At 38.6% G+C, this 15,123-nt stretch overlaps 1 protein-coding gene across 1 annotated transcript in view; it reads left to right on the forward strand.

The window, feature by feature from the left end:
- Nucleotides 1-15,123, forward strand: part of CRIM1 (cysteine rich transmembrane BMP regulator 1) — a 568,056-nt gene that overhangs the window by 470,785 nt on the left and 82,148 nt on the right. The gene's annotated exons all lie outside the window — the stretch shown is intronic.

Genomic DNA, 15,123 nt, shown 5'->3' on the forward strand with positions numbered 1-15,123 from the left:
TCTCCAGTTTATGAAATGCACAGTTTAGTAAATAGATGTTGCTGAACTATGATAGTCAACCAACAACTCAGGTACCAATTATTACCCATGGCCACTTATTTAGCATCATGCTTGGCAGACTTGTACCACACTGCTTATGCTAAGTTCTGTTATGATGCGCCATGTTACAATTGAAGCATGTACAATAGAAGAATGTAAGCAATACCATGAATAATTTGACAATTTCCCAATTTCCCTTCATATCACTGAGAGGATTGCTCTGGGTAGGTATGGAGTTTTTTGTATTTACATTTAGTGATTTTCTTATATCAGTGGACATTTTAATGCGCTGTCAATATCTGTTCCTGTTTTGTCTTTAACGGGCACAACATATCACTCAGAATAACCGTGGCATTGCATATCTTGAATCTCATAAAATTCTGAGCTTCTGGCAGACATACACTTTGCTTTCTTTGAAGTCTTTTTTACAAAGGGAGTTTGTTTGCTGACTAAGAGAAACACTCTCTGTTATCTGTGAGATATCAAGGATTAGAGCAAAATTGGTATAAAACATATACATGGAAGTGGAAGATATGTAATTCTGAGCATGGGGTGGCAGAGAAAACAGTACACAAATCTTATTATGCTCACATCCAGAGTACATCAGTCTAGGTCACATCAGACTGGGGCCCAGATCCATTCTGTTTCATGTACTTTATACATTCTTTATACTAACTAAATACAATTTTAAATGTACAAGCAAATACAATGGAAATGCAGAAAATAATCCTTTCCTTAACTTATATATTACTATATATCAAATGTAACAATTGGTGGTATGTATGTATGTATGTATGTATGTATGTATGTATGTATGTATGTATGTACACTATATGGACAAAAGTATTTGGCCATTACTGTTAATTTAGTGTTTCAATTAGACATGTTTCCAGAGGTGTACAAAATCAAGCACCTAGCAATGCAGTCTCCATTTGCAAACATTTTTGATGCAAAATGGGTCATTCCATAGCTGAAGAGTTCCGAACTTCCACTGCCATTAATGTAAGCACAACATCTGTGCGTTAATGGAATGGGTTTACATGGCCGAGCAGCTGCATGCATGCCTCACATCACCAAGACCAATGCCAAGGGTCTGATGGACTGGTGTAAAGTACACTGACACTGCACTGTGGAGCAGTGGAAACATGTTCTGTGGAGTGAGGAATCACGCTTCTCTGTTTGGCAGTCAGATGGGCGAGTCAGGGTTTGGCGGATACCGGGAGAATGTTACCTGCCTGACTGAATTATGCCAACTGTGAAGTTTGGTGGAGGAGGAATAATAGTATGGGGATGTCTTTTAGGGTTTGGGCTAGGCCTTTATCTCCAGTGAAGGGGAATCTTAATGCTTCAGCATACCAAGTCATTTTGGACAGTGCTATGCTTCCAACTATGTGGCAACAGTTTGAGGAAGGCCCTTTTCTATTCCGACATGACTGTGCCCCAGTGCACAAAGCAAGGACTACAAAGACATGGTTTGATGAGTTCGGTGTAGAAGACCTTGACTGGCCTGCACAGAACCCTGACCTCAACCCCATCGAACACCTTTGGGATGAACTGTAGAGGAGAATAAATGCTCTACAGTATGAATGGACACAAATTCCCACAGAAGGGAATGGAAGCTGTTATCGCTGGGGGCCAACTCCATTTTAAAATAAGTATTTGAATACAATGCTATTATAATCCCTATTGGGGTAATGGTCAAGGGTCTGAAAACTTTTGTCCATATAGTGTATGTCACTTAGACTTGTTACTGTGAGGTAACAAAGCAGGTCCCAGAAATAAAATTGTACAGTTTTATTGATATGCACACATTACACAGCTTATACAATTGACAAGATCCATTCATGAAAGTAAACAGAGAGCTCCCTTCTGAGCAGCTTTTCTGGTGAAGGGGGCACTCTAAATTTATGCAGTTGTTTCATTTTAACAGAAAATAAAGTACCTCAGATGTGAACCCTCTGTTTAACGTTGGTGTCTGTGCATCCTGTACGTTTTTTCTTTGTTAAAGGAGCAAGATCAGCTCTAGGTAAAGTTCTCCCCCACATACTTTAATCCTTGGACACTGCACCAAACCCTCAGCTGCAAGTATTTAACATTCCATTAGCCATATCTCATTCTACCCATCATCACCATTTGTTTATATAGCACCACCAATTCTGCAGCGCTGTACAGAAAATATTTGTCACTCACATCAGTCCCTGCCCCTTTGGAGCTTATAGTCTAAATAAGATTGACAACAGAGGATTACAGTTGAAAGGAGCTGGCCATAAAGTGTGTCAGAAAAACAAACCAAAAACACAGAAGGCAGGAAATTATCTTTATATATATATTTCCAGGAATTGACTGGTTCTTGGAGGCTAAAGGAAGGTGGTAGATTTGGGAATTTAAAGTGACCCTGAAAAATATTGCAAAAGTTGCCTCATGTAGTAAGAGGGACCGAATTGTTAGTGGGCAGGGCAAATTGTCAGTAGGTTGTAGCAATGCATGTTCCTCCAGTAGTGGTGATGTGCCATCAAGGTGAGTTCCACCATGCTACAGGAATGGGTGTGGCTCTTGATTTAGACAATGTGAGGCAGCCTTTCACCCCCTCCTCTTCAAACACACTGGCTGTGCTGTGAGCATCACTATTAGGAGCACACAGTGAAGTCATACCTACTGACTGTAACTGGCAGTCAGTACAATTCATCTATAGGTGCCCCTTTAGCAGCAATAAGGCTGCTTTTTGTCTTTGAATATTGCCGCAATTTACCAAAAAAGTATATCCGCAGCATCTGAGCAATTCTAGAACAATAACAGAATAGCTATTGTACAGGATTTTCAGCATCAGTAGGGTTTTTCTCCCTTAGATAAAATGGCCCCAAAGTCCTGACATTAAATTAACAGCATATAATTAATATCCATATTTCCCCCTAAACCGTCCCAACATTAAAAATATAACATTCACATTTAAAAAATACGCCTACTTCTCCCCAACCAGCCCCTAAAAAGTGGCAACATGACAAAATAGTATTTTCACTACAGTTTTCCACTTTTGCAGTTTACAAATTACCTTTTTATTGAGGGCAGTTTTTTGTGAAGGCAACATTAGTGATCATATCACATATTTTGTCAAGGAAGTAGCGTCTCCTAAATGTATTGCAAGAATAAAAGGTTTACGGGATAAAAGAGCTCTTTGTAGCATGTGTAGGTGGGACCGCAGCCAAACTATAGTCAGTAAGAGCAAAGGCTAGGTTCTTAGAAGAGCAGTATGCATGGGCTCTGTTAATGGTACTTGTACCTGCTCCCATCCATATAGTCTCTTCCACTCACCTTAAATAAATCTCTAGAGCTGAGAGACTGCACTGTTTATAACCATTCAATGAAAACTCCAACTATATAAAATATACAAATGACAATATGTATGAAATACACTTTTATATGAACAATGTTCAAACATCCAACTTGTTTATTGAAAGTATCCATATAGTATAGATAAGTAATTGTCGCAAATACCAACATCTAGGCAGTTTTCCACCAATTGAACCTGTTTTTTTTGAGCCATGCACATCCTAAGATGCATGCGGGTCTGCACACTAGCATATGTGTCCAGTTGACACCAGTAACATGTCACAGAAATGTCCTACTTGCCCCATGTTTTTATCCATTTGTTTTATGTTCAACAAGGGCTTTTAATATTAGGCATCAGTGAAATTTTAAAACCTCAGTAAATATAACAGAAACAGCTCAAATTCTTGTGTTAATTTTTTTTTTCTTTAACACACTCACAAAAAATAATATATGCCTGAGTGAAAAAGAAAGCACCAATCAGAGTCAACGGTGCAATCACTAACAGCCAATCACAAGCTGATTGCTAGTGCCAGAGATCAGTTATTGTCATCCACTAATTGCACCTGCCCCTGACCACCCGCAAATAATATGCATATAGGCATATATGCACCTTTTTCCTGCTGTATCTGGCTGCAATTTTGTGAATATGCCCGTATTGTAATGGGCCTCTGCAGGCTGGCGTCAGTGTCAGAATCTCACGAATTTGCTTTGGTGCATATGCATGCACAGTACGTTCACAAGGTATGTTATGTAAACTGGCTGATCACTGTGCTGGGGGCTCATTGTCCCCTAGGGTCAGGCCCTTGCCAACAGATGTATTTATCCCATCCCATGAATTTCTCTCACACCCCAGAACATGGCATCAGGACAGAAATGGGATGTTATAGCAACAAGGACTACAATGGAGATTAGGTACAGCTACTAACAGGATTGATAATAGAAAGTGTTAGATTACATTGCTAAATCTGTGTGTTATATTGCCAAAATTTCCCTAGAGTTATGTTTTAGTAAACAAAGGAAATATTTGCAAATGTCACAGTAATCATTGTGGGCATTTATTCTTAAAGGAGCACCTTTCATGAGATCTGAATGCGCCCAGGGCTCAGGGGAGATCTCTAAGCATTTAAATAGGTTTTTAGAATGCATTTTAAAAGCTTGCTTTATTTTTGTTTAATATGGAGCTGTGAAGAAAGTGCTCCCTAGGTAATATGTGCCCCTGCTATGTGCTGTCGCATGGAAGCTGTAGTTTATCCGCCAGTCAGAGCAGGCAAACATATTTGCTTGCAGGCAGCCAGCAGCGACACACTTTGGATTTCTCCGTTTAATACCATTCAGAGTGATCACTTCGCAAAGCAAAAGGATCAGTCAGGAGCATACTCTATAACAAGGATTTATTGCAGTAGAAAAATACTTTAACAGGAATGCAAAGCTATGGTGACTTTCATCTACATGGTCAATAACATTTCAAGGTTTAACAAAGAAAATGTCTATATTCTATAAAGAAAATATTTATATTTGTTAACTATACATATTGGAATGATGTAGGGATTTTCACCTCTTAAATACTGTTAGGACACTAACTTGGTCATAATAAATAATATACAGGTGAAACATAACAACAGAGGTCAAATTCCAACTTTAATGTACTTTTAAGTAGAAATTAGCAAAATCGTTGCTTTATCTGGTCACAAAATTTGCATATAGTTTGACGTTACACGATTTCCAAATAAACTCACATTGAACAAATGACTTCCCCAATTCCTTGTTTACTACTTAATTAAATAAAAAATTAAATTGTCTTTTCTTTTTCCTTGATCCTTCATATACCAAATGGGAAAAAAGCCAACCTGAAAATGTGCTTTTGTTTGTGGTGTTTTCTACTTGTTTTGGTAAAGTTGCCACTCCAAAGGTTTCTATCTTGTTGTTTTCCCTGGTGGTCAGGAACAACAGCAATTCTCACTATGGCACAAGTAGCTTCTGATAAGGGAGCACACTGTTTGGCCCCCCAAACCACTCCACCCGCCCCCGTCCCATTAAGACTCCAGGGGGTAATGGAACAAGCTGCAAGTTTCCGGCGGGTTTGAAAAGTGGAGATGTTGCCTTAGCAACCAATCAGATTCTAGCTGTCATTGTGTAGAATTGTCCTTAATAAATGATAGCTAGCATCTGATTGGTTGTTATAGGCAACATCTCCACTTTTCAAACCCACTGGAAACTCTCAGCTTGATACATTTACCCCCAGGTCTCTGCTAATCAGCTACGGCTGATTATCGCTATAGCAGGGGCTGGTTGAGGATTTTCGGGGGGGCATACTGCCCATTTTTAATAATGATTTAAAGCATCATGTATGGAGATTGGAGCTCGAAAGATCGAATCTTAGTAAAACAAAGGAGATCTCTAAGCACAATTTTGCTGATCTCTGTTGTTTAAATCATGCCTCACAACTCCTTTCCTCACAGCTATATACATGTGGTTACATACCTTGGTTCTGGAGCAAGCACATCATTTTGCCAGTCCAGTGATGCCCTTCATCAAACATTATATATTGGTCCTGCTCTGGAAAATCTTACAAATCACATTGCTCTTTAAAGAGAAACCAGTATATGTGCTGTTGAAAAGATAGAAACTGTTGTGCAATGTTTTTCTTCATATTATATATTAATAAGTTGGTTTGGCCTAGAGGGGGGATTCCAAGCACCTGTAATTCCCTCTGCACTTGCTTATGGTGTTACTTTGTTCTTCATAACTAAGCTGTTCTTTATTTAGATAAAATGGCAAAAAGGAAATAATTTACATAGTATGGAAGTCTGGGGAGCCTTAAAATAGCTTCTCCCTCAGACCCCAGTTAAGGCCTAGTATGAGATAAGACTCCTTATTTCAAAGATAAGATTTCATAGATTGTAAGCTTTCGAGCAGGTTTCTCTTACCTCTCTCTCTGTCTGTATGTATTACCCAGTATTGTCTTATCAATGTTTGTTCCCAATTGTAAAGCGCTACGGAATTTCCTGGCGCTATATAAATAAATGATGATGATGATGAAGATGATGATGAAAATGGGCTAGGTCCCTCTTTCAGATGAGTGACTTGATATCTGATGTCTACCTCAATAAAATAGATTTGTTCCCTAGTTTGCAGAAAGAATGTGCATTATAATATAGTTTCTCTGTTAGCTCTGTGATCAATAACTTTGTGTTCTGAGAACTAGATATCATGGGGAAATTAGGATGAAGATGTGGTTGGTCGAATGCTAAAGATTTGTCTGAGCCCAAATATAATAAAAAATATTGTGGATTCAGACAAATCCGAAATTGGTATTATGGTGTATTCCTACCTTCAGTCTTGTCGGTAGATCTAAAATGTTGACAATATTACCAGTGACAGAACTACAACAGGAAGGGGGGGTTGGTAGCTGCTCTGAGGCCCTGGAGAGGGCCAGGTAATAAAGGGTGTCCCCCGAATCCCTGGCTCTCCCCATACAGACTGGCAAATGTGCACTGGGTGATGTGCTGCAGTGTGCATGCTCAGAAGAGGTCCCCACTCTGCCATCGTGAGAGCAGAGCGGGGGGCTGGGAGGCTAGAGCAGCATTGTGGGTCCCTACCTAAATTTTGCTATGTGACCCAACGATGCTCTGTTCTGCCACTGAATATTACTTGTTTATATTACTTTTTATGTAATACACAATTCTAATACTGCCCAGTAGTTCCTATTCTCAGACCCCAACAGTAGGTGTGGCTTTGTGGCACTGTGGTTATGGTCTGACACATGTAGTTGGGGTTTGGCATATCTTGGCCAGGGCTTTGTTTTGACTGTTGGGGTACATAATTACTTATGGAGAAGGTTACCTGCTTCAGATAGCTGAATGGTTATGGCCAGACTGAAACTCAGCTTGATGTAATAATGCTGATTCCATGTGATAAATCCTAGAGCAATTTAGAATGCTCTTTAATTAACGGTATTTATAAATGTGTACAGCAAATGCATTGTGGAGGCCAGAAAATGGTTCATGTGCTGTAAAAGTATAAATGTGGTTTCTATTTTATGTAGCGCTGCATATGACATACTCAGCACCCACTGTTGACACATATTTATTATTACATTGCTTTAGACAAGACACATTTATTTGTGCCAAAGTGTACTAGTAACACATTCCGGTGTGTTTTGCTATGTGTATATAAACCATAATGCCATGATACTCGTTACAAATTATTCATAAATAAAATCACAGTGAAGAAGGACAACAGCTTCATTGACTATACAATACCACGTCTCATTGACTTTAGCTGGGTTGATGATATGTGACTGCAAAGAGAAAAGGTTTTCATACTAAAATCACAACACCTCCTCACGCTGTAATCAAATGGTCCTTGTCCTAGACAGGCCTATAAAAGGCTCCATGGAACGTGACAGACGGCAGAGAGGTGCGTTAGCCTTAAAATGGCAACACACAGAAGAGAACAAGGAAACTCATTACACAGTAATATGCTCCTTGATTGTTTTAACAGACCTTTTCTCAATCCATTAAATTATTATTACCGTTCACAACATTTAACTTTCAGTTTTCCTTTATTATGAAGCAAGACACTTTTCAGGCAGAACCAAATACAAAATAATGCAAATATTTGCACACATTTTCTCATACATTTGGAAAATTAATTTGATAACGCACACTGACTTCTACAGCTTGTCCTAATAGTGAGCAGCCATGATTATCTCTTTGTTGGCTACTGTATACAAAGGGTCAAAGATGTGTATTTGACATTGACAATATTCTGCTTTGTCTAGCGCTTTTCCCTTCGGAGGGAAAGCATAAATAGTATACAATATTGACCTGATAGTATGGCTGTGTCTAAAATTACACATCAAGCAACTGACATGAATTCCACGGACTTTATAGAGGTAAACATATACAGTAGACAAGGAGATATAACTATAAATGAATTTATTGGCTATTGTAACCATTGTTGCATACTGTTATATTTGTTTTTGTCACTATACTTCAGTTTTTGAGCAAGAAATAAAAACCAATTGATGTGTTCCTTCTTTTTAACAAATATATCCCATAGCCAGTATACAAATATTAAACAGCTGTTGAAATGGTGGAAGACTTTAAATGCAAACAAAATCATGTCCCTTTAAACTTATACCGCTCATAGCTGTTAATGACTGTGTGTTTAGACATCAGTGATTACCTGACATTTCTGTTACCTAGGAAACTACAAGCCAAAAATTCCCATCAATTAACCTTTAGATTTCTGTGCTTATACCCATTTCATCCTAACATATATGAACACTTCATTTTTTTTAAAGAAAACAATTACATGTTAGCGGCCCAATAGATGTTTACTTACCCTTTAAATGTGCTCATAGAGGGTCAGTGTAATAAATTAGTTAGAACCAACACTTCATGCCTTTGACACATCATCTGTCAAAAGCGCTAAGAGTTTCAACAGTCCAGCCAGAGATTAATGTGGAAGAATACCTGAGTGACTCTTAATTGAAGAATACATTTCATGCTGGTAAATTACTTTGACTAAGGGCCTCTCTTGTTGAATCACCAGCATTGAATCTCTGTGATTTTAAACCTCAGGGATCAATACGACCTTGTGAGAAGCTGCAGTGGCAAGCATGCATAAACACCTGTACCACTCTGACCCACCAGGGGTCTGTTCTCATTAGACACAGCAGAGCAGAGTATATAGAAATCTTTATTGTGACTGCATCCAGCGGGGTGCTATCATCCTTGAAAACATTATATACAATAAGTGGGTTTTCATGCCCAGCAGTTAAGTGCCTCTCACTGTGGTCAGATTAACACAGCCACTAGGAGAGGACCTATCTCAGTACAGGTTAATTGTTTTTTTTTTCTGTGATTTTCTGTGAAAATAAAACTAGGACGTGTCAGGTTGCTGCGCAGGTAGAATACGTTGTAACATGTCTAAGTGATATCAGCAATTATTAACGTTTGTGCATTTATGTGCATCGTGTTTTTGAACTGCAAATTTTGCATAGTACTGAATAAAATTACCTTTAATTAAGCACAAATGTATCACAAATTAGACCTAGTTTCAAGGGACTCCCTCTATTTCTCCTTGCATGTCATAAATAGAAAGTAATCCTTTAATCATCATCAATTATACCTACTGAGCTTTCATCTTTTTACTGCATGTAAGAAAATTGTGCTCTTGCATTTAGCTCAATGATGCCATTATCAGGATATTCACAGTTTAAAACCAGGAGTGTGTTATCTGTGTCTTATAGCATCTCTTGTACAGCATGCAAAACTACTATCCAATTTCTTGTTAAAGCTATTAACACTTTGTAGTGCTGGAGGTAGTTTCTTCTGTCAGAATGTTGTTCTCCCCGTAAGCGGTGACATCATAGGGTTTGCGCACATTTTCGCTATGTGCTATCACCAAGTGGCAAATGGAACTCGGACAAAAATAATAGGAATCATTGGTTTGTGTTTGCAGTATAGTACAAATTTTCTATTGAAAACGATGGGGCACAGCATGTTCCTTCCATGTTTCATTATCCAATTTCCCTTTAAGCTATCGCAGGGATTAATAGATGGCTAGGTTTATTCAAGGTAACTCTTAACAATTATGTCAAAATCATTTTAAGATGTTTGTTATTTATTTACTCTACTTCACTGAAAATGTAATTTGTGACTCTTCAGACCTCAAGGACCACAGAGTATTTAAAACGATGGCTTCGTACTTTTCTCCCCAGACAACTAGTGACAGGGTTCAAAGTCATAGAGCAGTGCAAGTGGATTGACACAGAAGCTGACCAAGAATTTTTTTTAAGATGAAAGGGAAACATCACCGAGCTGCCATCAGCCATAGTCACAGTGCAGTTGGCCACTTCTTCCCTTAATATTGTGTGATTCGGTTTCCCTGATGACAGGTTTCTAACTTGGAAAAAACAGCTAAATCCAGTTTCGTCATCGGTTAGTTCTAAGGCTCCACAAAACTCTGTAGCGCTGAACCGTCAGAATGACAAATCATACATGATACAAATATGCAGACAGAGGGTAGAGAGGACCCTGCTCGTAAGAGCTTGCAGTCTTTATATAGATTAAAACAATTACCACATAGGCGAACTGGGGGGGGGGGGGGGGGGTTCCTAGTGCCTGGAAACCCCCCATCCCAGCCTGGGGTACTGTATGCTTGAGGTGGCTGGAATCTGCCCTGGGACCAGCCACTTTGCAGCTTGTCTGCAGATCGTTTCTGTCTGCACTGTTCACAGCCATCTTTCCCCAACAAATGTTGAAAGCAGCAAGAACAGGTAGGAGAGAGCAGGACAGTCTGCCATCTGTTCTGACACACTCAATCAGGACTTTGTCCTGATTGTAGGGACAGTTGGGAGGTATGTCTCGATTCACACGGCTCTGCTCAAAAAGGGAGAGCTCTGTGCCCCTAACAGTAGTGCATGCAGCAATGCCCGTGTATATGATGGGAATAGGAAGAGTTGGAGAGCAGCCAAGCACTGTCTAAAATTATAGCTACGCCCCGAAGCATGTTGGCCACGCCCACTTGTGGTGTGGCATGGAAACCCCACTCTACAAATCCTGCGTTTGCCCTTGTACCACAAGACAATATTAACAAGTTAATTATTTATTTATTTTTGGTGTGTTTATTTTATGTGAAGTTCCCATTCACTAATATTATGAGGTTAAGGCACAGAACTGTATAGCAGCTTTTAGGTATGTGTTTACCTCCCTCTGCAAACTAGGCTGCAAGACATAAAACAATAGAAATAAACTGACATATAACTTTTTCTCCGCTTTGTTTTTCCTATCCTGATTAGATGGAGCAGTCAGAATCGTTAGTAAAGATGTACCCATAATGGCCATGTGTTTATAAGAAATGAATAAGACGTGTTTATAAGAAATTACTCATATTTCATTTGTTGCTTTATGCATTTAAATGACTGTGGATTAGATGAAGTTTCTTATGTAGAAGATATAGTGTGGGTCATGTTGTCAGTATTGTCAAACTGGTTTCTTTTGACACCAATACATTCCTGCTAAGTAATTATTTTCCAGAACACTTCATACATAGCTCTAGATTTATTTTGCCAACTCACATTATTATCATTATTTCTTATTATTTTAAATGAGTGGAGAAATGAGAAATGACGGCACCTGACCGTAAGGTTAATAGTTCAGTTTATTGTCAAGAGTCTCTCCGCAAATTTTTGCTTTCCTGCACCTGTCCTACAAGAGCTTTATCTTGCAGACACTATGACTTGTCAATACAGGAGGCCAACACATTTTTGTGATGGCAGCAGAAGAAATAGAGGTCAAACAGATGTCTTCTTATATAAACAATTCTGTGTGTTACATGCAGGATGAAAGCATTTTGAAAAACGTCCAATCTGTCTTAAACAATATTTTTGTGGAAATACACTTCAGAATATTGTGCTTCAGATGCCAGAGACGCCAAATGGCTTCATTATTTTACTGGGACTCTTACTGACAGTCTTTCAGGTGCTCCCTAGAGTTTGATAATGTTTGTAACAGTTTTAAATGCTTGAAGGTGGTTTTATATAATACAGGAAAAGGGGCATTTAACAGTCCTTACACCATGGCAACATTTTACTTGAGTTTCAATAAGGAGCTACAAAAACTGTGAATTTTATAAGTTTAATCTGCTCGAAGAATTGACTTGAATACTGTAGAATGGGAACATGTACTCTTAAATAAAAGTACAAATGAGGATTTTTTTAAGAAAATAATGGCTGTTGTAGGCACATAACATATTACAAAAACATTTCTAGATATTAAATGCAACCAGTGGGCCTGATTCATTCAAGGCATGCAAAAGAATGTATTGTAACATAGTTGATGAGGTTGAAAAAAGACACCAGTCCATCAAATTCAACCAATTTTGGATCTCCTGCGATCCCTCACTTATATTTGAAATTGATCCAGAGTAAGCAACCGCCAATCTGTTTCAATTGTGAAAATCCCCCCAGACCCAATATTGCATTCCTATTTTCACCCTATATCCACTATTATCCTTCATTTTAATTAACTTAACGGTCGTATCCCTGGATACACTGTCTAACCCTTTCTTAAACATATCTATTGAATCTGCCATCACAACCTTCCCTGGCAGTAAATTCCATATATTGACTGCCCTTACTGTAAAGATCCCCCTTCCCTTGCTGGTTGTGAAAGTTCCTCTTCTCTAACCTTAGGGGGTGACCGCGTGTCCTGTGTATAGTCCTTGGGAGGGGCAGCACGGTGGCTAAGTGGTTAGCACTTCTGCCTCACAGCGCTGGGGTCATGAGTTCAATTCCCGACCATGGCCTTATCTGTGTGGAGTTTGTATGTTATCCCTGTGTTTGCGTGGGTTTCCTCCGGGTGCTCCGATTTCCTCCCACACTCCAAAAACATACTGGTAGGTTAATTGGCTGCCATCAAAATTAACCCTAGTCTTTCTCTCTCTCTGTGTATGTCAGGGAATTTAGACTGTAAGCTCCAATGGGGCAGGGACTGATGTGAATGATTTCTCTGTACAGCGCTGCAGAATCAGTGGCGCTATATAAATAAATGATGATGATGATGATGGGGTAAAAAGTTCCCATGAAAGTTCTCTGTATTGAATCTAAATGTATTTGTACATAGTAATTATATCTCCTCTTAGGTGCCTCTTTTCTAAAGTGAACATGCCTAAACTGGCTAACCTTTCCTCATAACTTAATGACTCCATACCCTTTATCAATTTTGTCGTTTGTGCGTTTTGTCTTTTAAAAATGCACGTAAGTCGGGCATACATACGTCTGTACTCAACTACAAGCGGATCTATATAAATATGAATGTGGGTGTAGTTACGCTCTGTATATACAGCAGTTGCTGTATTGAGATAGTCACATCACACTGCAGGATACAAACAATGCATATTTAATTATTGCCACCTGTTAATAATATATTCATTATTGAAAATAAATATATATATATATATATATATATATATATATATATATATATATATTTATCTTCATGTAATACAGTTATCAGGATGGTCTAAATGTCTACTGTACATAAAATACATTGTTACAGTTGCTCGATTGCAAACACATGTTGTAGTATGCATACACGTCCGTCGTCACTATCACACAGCACTTGTATCTGCCTATCAGCTGGTGCACATGATACGACTGAAAAACACGAACCTTAGAGATGCCCAAAGCTTGAATTGCATATTGCTGTTGCACGCCCTTACTGTACATTGACTACATGAATTGTAGGCTGTTAGACGTGTCCTTTGCTTTCGAAGATCAATTGGATGTACTTGCACTCACTGGAGTACCCGTCTCTGAGCAAGTACAGTGTAATTTTAAGTAAAATATGTCACGTTTCGGTATTTATGCTCCTTAATGAATCAGGCCTAGTGTGGTTAAACAAGAAGTAACAAGCAAAAAAAAAAGAGTAGTTAAATTGTTAAAACTAGAAAGGACTGATAATGCATTATGGAAATACAAAGAATGTAGCAAAATCTGTAGAAAAGAAATCAGGTTGGCTACCATTGAAGCAGAAAAAATGATTGGTAAAGATAGTGTGCCTGAGTCATGGAGACATGCATGCTGCGCTGATGAGTTTGGGTGTAGGTCTGCTCTGCTCTACTACACAAGACACTGCAGGACACATCCAATGCATATGTGGAATAAACATTTGCAAAAGACGGGAAGAAAACTGTTGAATTAATGTCACTTGTTAATAATATAAGCATTAATGACAACTTTTTTAACAAAGTTTTTTTTATATTTTTTTATTTACTAGGTCTAGGGAGAAAGTATGTATATAGGTGGTGGTTTAGCGGTGTACACAAGGATGAATTTTGGGCCATGCCCTTTTCAATTTCTTTCATTAATAACCTTTTAAATGATCTAGAAAGGAAGGTGTCATGAAATGGCAAATGAAATGTAATGTGGTTATGCACAGAGGTTTCTGAAATAAATATACTAATTACACATTAAATGGAATACAGTTGTTAAAAAATGAGATGGGAAAGCTTAGGAAAGCTGAGCACTAGCACACAGTGCCAGGCAGGGGCTGCAAAGACAATATATTCCCAGGGTGCATAAAAAGGGGGCTAATTGCACATGATGCAAAACATACTGTCACCAGTGTAGAAGTCACTAGTTAGGCCACATCCTAAATATGGGAAACAGTTCTGGACACCTCAGTGAAGAAGGACATATGAGAACTCAAGAAAGTTCAGAGTCTGGGAGCCTTATTAATAAAAAATAAAGAAAGGGTTAAATTATAATGGGATATTTGAAAAAAAAGGTTTACTTTGGAGAAAAGGCAACTTAGAGGTGACCTAAATAACATGTATAAATATAACCAAGATTTGTCTAATTAAATTTTCATACCAAGGGCCATAGACAAAGTGATCTGTTGTGAATGCAAGAAAGATTTCACCAACAGTATAGGAGTTGCTTCCTTGCTGTAATGGTGGTTAAGAATAGAAGAATTCCTTACCATACCATGGTGATAGCAAGTTCAGTAAAACCACTTTCACAATGCCCACTCTGCAATATCCCAGGTATATGAACCTGGGATATTACCGGGGGAGAGAGCCTCCCACCCTAGCAAATTACCAGGTGGACCACGTTCCCACTGAATCAGGGTCTCCATGACAACATCACAAGAGGAGCTGTGATGTAAGTTGTTTTTTTCATGTTTTCCATAGATTTCAACCCGGGTCTCACTGTTCAAACTTGAGGCTACCTGACTTGGACCT

Source organism: Mixophyes fleayi, chromosome 3, assembly GCF_038048845.1.
Source record: "Mixophyes fleayi isolate aMixFle1 chromosome 3, aMixFle1.hap1, whole genome shotgun sequence".
Taxonomy (NCBI): Eukaryota; Metazoa; Chordata; class Amphibia; order Anura; family Limnodynastidae; genus Mixophyes; species Mixophyes fleayi.